We start from the raw sequence: 7,500 nt of genomic DNA, 5'->3' as shown, positions 1-7,500 counted from the left end.
TTAACACCTAGTCCGCCTCGTCCGATCGATCTAGGCCGTCTCGATCCACCCATCGCGCATCGAAAGTCGCATCTCTCGAACTCCGATCCGGAAATCGGCCGATGCATCACGTTAACTATTTCTTATATATCTAATATAATATACATCGAGACGGTAAGAATTCTTTTAATCGAAGATATACATATACTTCTCATCAATATCCAAAAGCTTATCGAAAAATAAATTACTCAACTTTTACGTGAAGAATCGTTCACCCAAACCTTATCCCCTATATATGTCAGGAGAACCCAAGGTTCCCCTCCAGACACGATTTAGCAAACTTTTCCCGATCGATCCGACCCACCGAGGCCGTCTCGACCGTCCGCTGCGCCTACTAGGGCCGATTTCTTCGGACTCCGATCAGAAAATATACCGATGCATGTCGTTAACACCTAGTCCGCCTCGTCCGATCTATCTAAACAGTCTCGACGCACCCAACACTCTTTCAAAGTCGGATTACTCGGACTCAATCTGAAAATGGACCGATGCATGACGTCAACACTTAGCCCGCCTCGTCTGATCGATCTAAGCCATCTCGACCCACCCAACACGCCTTCCAAGTCGGATCACTCGGACTTCGATCTGAAAATCTCCGGACTCATTTTTATGAATATCCCCAGTCAGTAAGAACGTTATTTCGCCAATATATACCAACAATAAACCATATTCCAATAGCTGAACCAAAAATATAATTCCCGATCCAAACGTTCTGCATCGCCCAACGCGACCACCTTCCCTATATATGTCAGGAGAGCACAGGGTTCCCCTCCAGACAACACTTACGCTCTATCCCCGACTCTCGGTCGATCGATAGGCCAGGTCAGCGGTGTCTGTTTCGGCCGAAGCTCGGACTTTGGTCAAAATGTTCCGATACAAAATTTGAACCAAGATAGATACAGATATGATTCCTTCTTAAATATACGTTGATTATCGAACAGAATATGGTAAATATTTTGCGATGACCGAGGATTTCATGAATTTTTTTTTTTTTCGAAAAAATTTTCTGTTATCGGAATTTCCTCAAATTTCATTTGGTTGCCTACTAATGCATATTAAAAACGATAATCAACAATCAGAATCATTATTTATCATTTATTTCAATTTTTATAATGAAAAACGTTCACGTCCTTTCGCGCCTCTCGATCGTCGTTTACGTGATGCATCGGTCAGCCCTAGTTTACGTGGTGCATCGGTAAGATCGAGTTCACGTTCTGCATCGGTAAGATCCAGTTCACGTGGTGCATCGGTAAGATCGAGATTACGTGGTGCATCGGTAAGATCGAGTTTACGTGGTGCATCGGTAAGATCCAATTCACGTTCTGCATCGGTAAGATCCAGTTCACGTGGTGCATCGGTGAGATCGAGTTTACGTTCTGCATCGGTGTGATCTAGTTTACGTTGTGCATCGGTAAGATCGAGATTACGTGAAGCATCGGTATGATCGAGTTTACGTTCTGCATCGGTCTGGACTTAGAGATATATTTTCGACGTGAAAATGTTCCGATACAACTTTTGAACCAGGATAGTTAGAGAGATGATTTTTTCTGGGATGTACGTTGATTGGGGAATGGATTGTGGAAAATAACTTGCCATGACCGAGGTGTTCTCGAATTTTTTTTTTTTTTCGAAAAATATTTTCTGATTTTGGATTTTACTCAAATTTGATTTCGTTGCCTTCTAATGTGTTCTAAAAGAGTAAATCAGTAATCAGAATCGAAAAATATTTTTCGGATTTTTTTTTTTTTGAAAAAAAATTTTCTGATTTTGGAATTTCCTCAAATTTGATTTGGTTGCCTTCTAATGTGTTTTTAAAGCGTAAATCAGTAATCAGAATCAATATTCATTGTCGACTTTAATTTTTATAAGGAAAAATGTTCACGTCCTTAAACGCCTCCCCATCATTAGCCCGAGTCCAAGTCGATGTCAGTCCCGAGCGGACGGTGTCAGATACTACCTATCGCCCCGGTCTGGACTTGGCGAGGTATTTCGACGTGAAATGTTCCGATACAACTTTTGAACCAGGATAGTTAGAGAGATGATTTCTTCTATGTTGTACGTTGATTGTGGAATGGATTGTGGGAAATAACTTGCCATGACCCAGGTGTTCTTGAATTTTTTTTTTTTTCGAAAAAAATTTTCTGATCTTGAAATTTCCTCAAATCTGATTGCGTTGCCTTCTAATGTGTTCTAAAAGAGTAAATCAGTAATCAGAATCAATATTCATTGTCGACTTTAATTTTTATAAGGAAAAATGTTCACGTCCTTAAACGCCTCTCCATCGTTACCCCGACTCCAAGACGATGTTAGACCGGAGCGGACGGTGTCAGATGCGACCGATCTCCCCGGTCTGGACTTAGCGAGATATTCCGACGTGAAATGTTCCGATACAAAAATTTAACTGTGATAGTTAGAGAGATGGTTCCTTTTGTGATGTACGTTGATTGTGTAATAGAATATGGAAATAAACTTGAGATGACCGAGGTCTTCTGGGATTTTTTTTTTTTTTCGAAAAATATTTTTCGATTTCGGAAATCCCTCAAATTTCATTGAGATATGTCCTAATGTGTTCTTAAAGCTTAAATCAACAATCAGAATTAATATCCAAAAGTTATTTCATTTTTTATGAGGAAAAACGTTCACGTCCTTTCCGCTCCCAAAAAGTGAGATATCATAGAAAATATCGCAATATATGTTGTTTACGGCCATACCACGCTGAAATTGCCAGTTCTCGTCAGAACACTGAAGCCAAGCAGCGTCGGGCGCGGTTAGTACTTGGATGGGTGACCGCTTGGGAACACCGCGTGCTGTAAGCTTTTTTTTTACGTTCTGCATCGGTCTGCCGAGATAACGTGGTGCATCGGTATGATCGAGTTTACGTTCTGCATCGGTAAGATCGAGATTACGTGATGCATCGGTAAGATTGAGATTACGTGGTGCATCGGTAAGATCGAGATTACGTGGTGCATCGGTAAGATCGAGTTTACGTGGTGCATCGGTAAGATCCAATTCACGTTCTGCATCGGTAAGATCCAGTTCACGTGGTGCATCGGTGAGATTGAGATTACGTGGTGCATCGGTAAGATCGAGTTTACGTGGTGCATCGGTAAGATCCAATTCACGTTCTGCATCGGTAAGATCCAGTTCACGTGGTGCATCGGTAAGATCGAGATTACGTGGTGCATCGGTAAGATCGAGTTTACGTGGTGCATCGGTAAGATCCAATTCACGTTCTGCATCGGTAAGATCCAGTTCACGTGGTGCATCGGTAAGATTGAGATTACGTGGTGCATCGGTAAGATCGAGTTTACGTGGTGCATCGGTAAGATCCAATTCACGTTGTGCATCGGTAAGATCCAGTTCACGTGGTGCATCGGTAAGATGGAGATTACGTGGTGCATCGGTAAGATCGAGATTACGTGGTGCATCGGTAAGATCTACTTTACGTTCTGCATCGGTCTGCCCTTGTTTACGTGGTGCATCGGTAAGATCGAGATTACGTGAAGCATCGGTATGATCGAGTTTACGTTCTGCATCGGTCTGCCCGATATTACGTGGTGCATCGGTTCAGCCCTAGTTTACGTTGTGCATCGGTCTGGACTTAGAGATATATTTTCGACGTGAAAATGTTCCGATACAACTTTTGAACCAGGATAGTTAGAGAGATGATTTTTTCTGTGATGTACGTCGATTGGGGAATGGATTGTGGAAAATAACTTGCCATGACCGAGGTGTCCTCGAATTTTTTTTTTTTTCGAAAAAAATTTTCTGATTGTGGAATTTTCTCAAATTTGATTTGGTTGCCTCCTAATGTGTTCTAAAAGAGTAAATCAGTAATAGGAATCGAAAAATATTTTTCGGATTTTTTTTTTTTTCGAAAAAAATTTTCTGATCGTGGAATTTCCTCAAATTCGATTTGGTTGCCTTCTAATGTGTTTTTAAAGCGTAAATCAGTAATCAGAATCAATATTCATTGTCGACTTTAATTTTTATAAGGAAAAATGTTCACGTCCTTAAACGCCTCCCCATCATCAGCCCGAGTCCAAGTCGATGTCAGTCCCGAGCGGACGGTGTCAGATACTACCTATCGCCGAGGTCTGGACTTGGCGAGATATTACGACGTGAAATGTTCCGATACAACTTTTGAACCAGGATAGTTAGAGAGATGATTTCTTCTATGTTGTACGTTGATTGTGGAATGAAATACGGAAAATAACTCGCCATGACCGAGGTGATTACGATTTTTTTTTTTTTTTCGAAAAAAATTTTCTGATCGTGGAATTTTCTCAAATTTGATTTGGTTGCCTCCTTATATGTTCTAATAGCGATAATCAACAATCAGAATCAAAATCCATGATCGGGTTTGATTTTTATAAGGAAAAATGTTCACGTCCTTTTTTTCAACCCCGACTCATTGACGATGTTAGAACCGAGCCGGCGGTGTCAGATACGACCGATCGCCCCGGTCCCGATCGTCATTTACGTTGTGCATCGGTCTGCCCGAGATTACGTGGTGCATCGGTATGATCGAGTTTACGTGGTGCATCGGTAAGATCCAATTCACGTTCTGCATCGGTAAGATCCAGTTCACGTGGTGCATCGGTAAGATTGAGATTACGTGGTGCATCGGTAAGATCGAGTTTACGTGGTGCATCGGTAAGATCCAATTCACGTTCTGCATCGGTAAGATCCAGTTCACGTGGTGCATCGGTAAGATGGAGATTACGTGGTGCATCGGTAAGATCGAGATTACGTGGTGCATCGGTAAGATCTACTTTACGTTCTGCATCGGTCTGCCCTTGTTTACGTGGTGCATCGGTAAGATCGAGATTACGTGAAGCATCGGTATGATCGAGTGAGATCGAGTTTACGTTCTGCATCGGTGTGATCTAGTTTACGTTGTGCATCGGTAAGATCGAGATTACGTGAAGCATCGGTATGATCGAGTTTACGTTCTGCATCGGTCTGGACTTAGAGATATATTTTCGACGTGAAAATGTTCCGATACAACTTTTGAACCAGGATAGTTAGAGAGATGATTTTTTCTGGGATGTACGTTGATTGGGGAATGGATTGTGGAAAATAACTTGCCATGACCGAGGTGTTCTCGAATTTTTTTTTTTTTTCGAAAAATATTTTCTGATTTTGGATTTTACTCAAATTTGATTTCGTTGCCTTCTAATGTGTTCTAAAAGAGTAAATCAGTAATCAGAATCGAAAAATATTTTTCGGATTTTTTTTTTTTTGAAAAAAAATTTTCTGATTTTGGAATTTCCTCAAATTTGATTTGGTTGCCTTCTAATGTGTTTTTAAAGCGTAAATCAGTAATCAGAATCAATATTCATTGTCGACTTTAATTTTTATAAGGAAAAATGTTCACGTCCTTAAACGCCTCCCCATCATCAGCCCGAGTCCAAGTCGATGTCAGTCCCGAGCGGACGGTGTCAGATACTACCTATCGCCGAGGTCTGGACTTGGCGAGATATTACGACGTGAAATGTTCCGATACAACTTTTGAACCAGGATAGTTAGAGAGATGATTTCTTCTATGTTGTACGTTGATTGTGGAATGAAATACGGAAAATAACTCGCCATGACCGAGGTGATTACGATTTTTTTTTTTTTTCGAAAAAAATTTTCTGATCGTGGAATTTTCTCAAATTTGATTTGGTTGCCTCCTTATATGTTCTAATAGCGATAATCAACAATCAGAATCAAAATCCATGATCGGGTTTGATTTTTATAAGGAAAAATGTTCACGTCCTTTTTTTCAACCCCGACTCATTGACGATGTTAGAACCGAGCCGGCGGTGTCAGATACGACCGATCGCCCCGGTCCCGATCGTCATTTACGTTGTGCATCGGTCTGCCCGAGATTACGTGGTGCATCGGTCTGGACTTAGAGATATATTTTCGACGTGAAAATGTTCCGATACAACTTTTGAACCAGGATAGTTAGAGAGATGATTTTTTCTGTGATGTACGTCGATTGGGGAATGGATTGTGGAAAATAACTTGCCATGACCGAGGTGTCCTCGAATTTTTTTTTTTTTTTCGAAAAAAATTTTCTGATCGTGGAATTTTCTCAAATTTGATTTGGTTGCCTCCTAATGTGTTCTAATAGCGATAATCAACAATCAGAATCAAAATCCATGGTCGGGTTTGGTTTTTATAAGGAATAATGTTCACGTCCTTTTTTTCAACCCCGACTCATTGACGATGTTAGAACCGAGCCGGCGGTGTCAGATACGACCGATCGCCCCGGTCCCGATCGTCATTTACGTTGTGCATCGGTCTGCCCGAGATTACGTGGTGCATCGGTCTGGACTTAGAGATATATTTTCGACGTGAAAATGTTCCGATACAACTTTTGAACCAGGATAGTTAGAGAGATGATTTTTTCTGGGATGTACGTTGATTGGGGAATGGATTGTGGGAAATAACTTGCCATGACCGAGGTGTTCTCGAATTTTTTTTTTTTTTTCGAAAAAAATTTTCTGATCGTGGAATTTTCTCAAATTTGATTTGGTTGCCTCCTAATGTGTTCTAATAGCGATAATCAACAATCAGAATCAAAATCCATGGTCGGGTTTGGTTTTTATAAGGAATAATGTTCACGTCCTTTTTCGCCTATGTTCTTTTTCGACGTGAAATGTTCCGATACAACTTTTGAACCAGGATAGTTAGAGAGATGATTTTTTCTGGGATGTATGTTGATTGACGTACGAAACTTGGAAAAAAATAGAAAAGACCGAGGTACTCTAGAAAAAAAAATTTATTGAAAATATTTTTTTGATTTCGGAATTAATTCGAAATTCATTCAGATGTCTTCTATCAATATCGCGAAAGAAAAATCAATAATCAGAATCGATATTCATCTAAGATTATTTCCTTCTGGATTGTGTTAACATTCGGTACGATCTTGTCTACGTGATGCATCGGTTTGTTTCTCGGCTCTTGTGAGCAAGTTGGACACTCGAGACGGCCTCCATCGATCGGATTAGGCGGGCTTTAATGTTAACGTGCTGCATCGGTGTGATCTTGTTTACGTCATGCATCGGTATAGCTTTAAATCGCGCCGTAAAGTCGTTCACGTCATGCATCGGTATCTTAAATCGCGCCGTAAAGTCGTTCACGTCATGCATCGGTATCTTAAATCGCGCCGTAAAGTCGTTCACGTCATGCATCGGTATCTTAAATCGAGCCGAAAAGTCGTTCACGTCATGCATCGGTATGGCTTTAAATCGCGCCCTAGGGTCGTTCACGTCATGCATCGGTGGCACAAAAAAAAGACGCCGATGCATGACGTGAGCCGACTTTTCGGCTCGATTTAAGATACCGATGCATGACGTGAACGACTTTACGGCGCGATTTAAGATACCGATGCATGACGTGAACCGACTTTTCGGCATGAAGTCAGCTAAAATTATCGTGTGCATCTTGGGTCGGTCCACGTACCGTAGA

General features: G+C 41.0%; 1 non-coding gene across 1 annotated transcript; it reads left to right on the top strand.

The window, feature by feature from the left end:
• Positions 1–2,733: 2,733 nt before the first annotated feature.
• Positions 2,734–2,852, top strand: LOC123688427. The gene has a single exon (XR_006749949.1). It is a non-coding gene; the product is annotated as a 5S ribosomal RNA (ribosomal RNA).
• Positions 2,853–7,500: the final 4,648 nt, after the last annotated feature.

The sequence above is a fragment of the Harmonia axyridis genome, chromosome X, assembly GCF_914767665.1.
Source record: "Harmonia axyridis chromosome X, icHarAxyr1.1, whole genome shotgun sequence".
Taxonomy (NCBI): Eukaryota; Metazoa; Arthropoda; class Insecta; order Coleoptera; family Coccinellidae; genus Harmonia; species Harmonia axyridis.
Note: the sequence above shows the minus strand (reverse complement) of the source record. Positions and strands in the feature narration are given on the sequence as shown.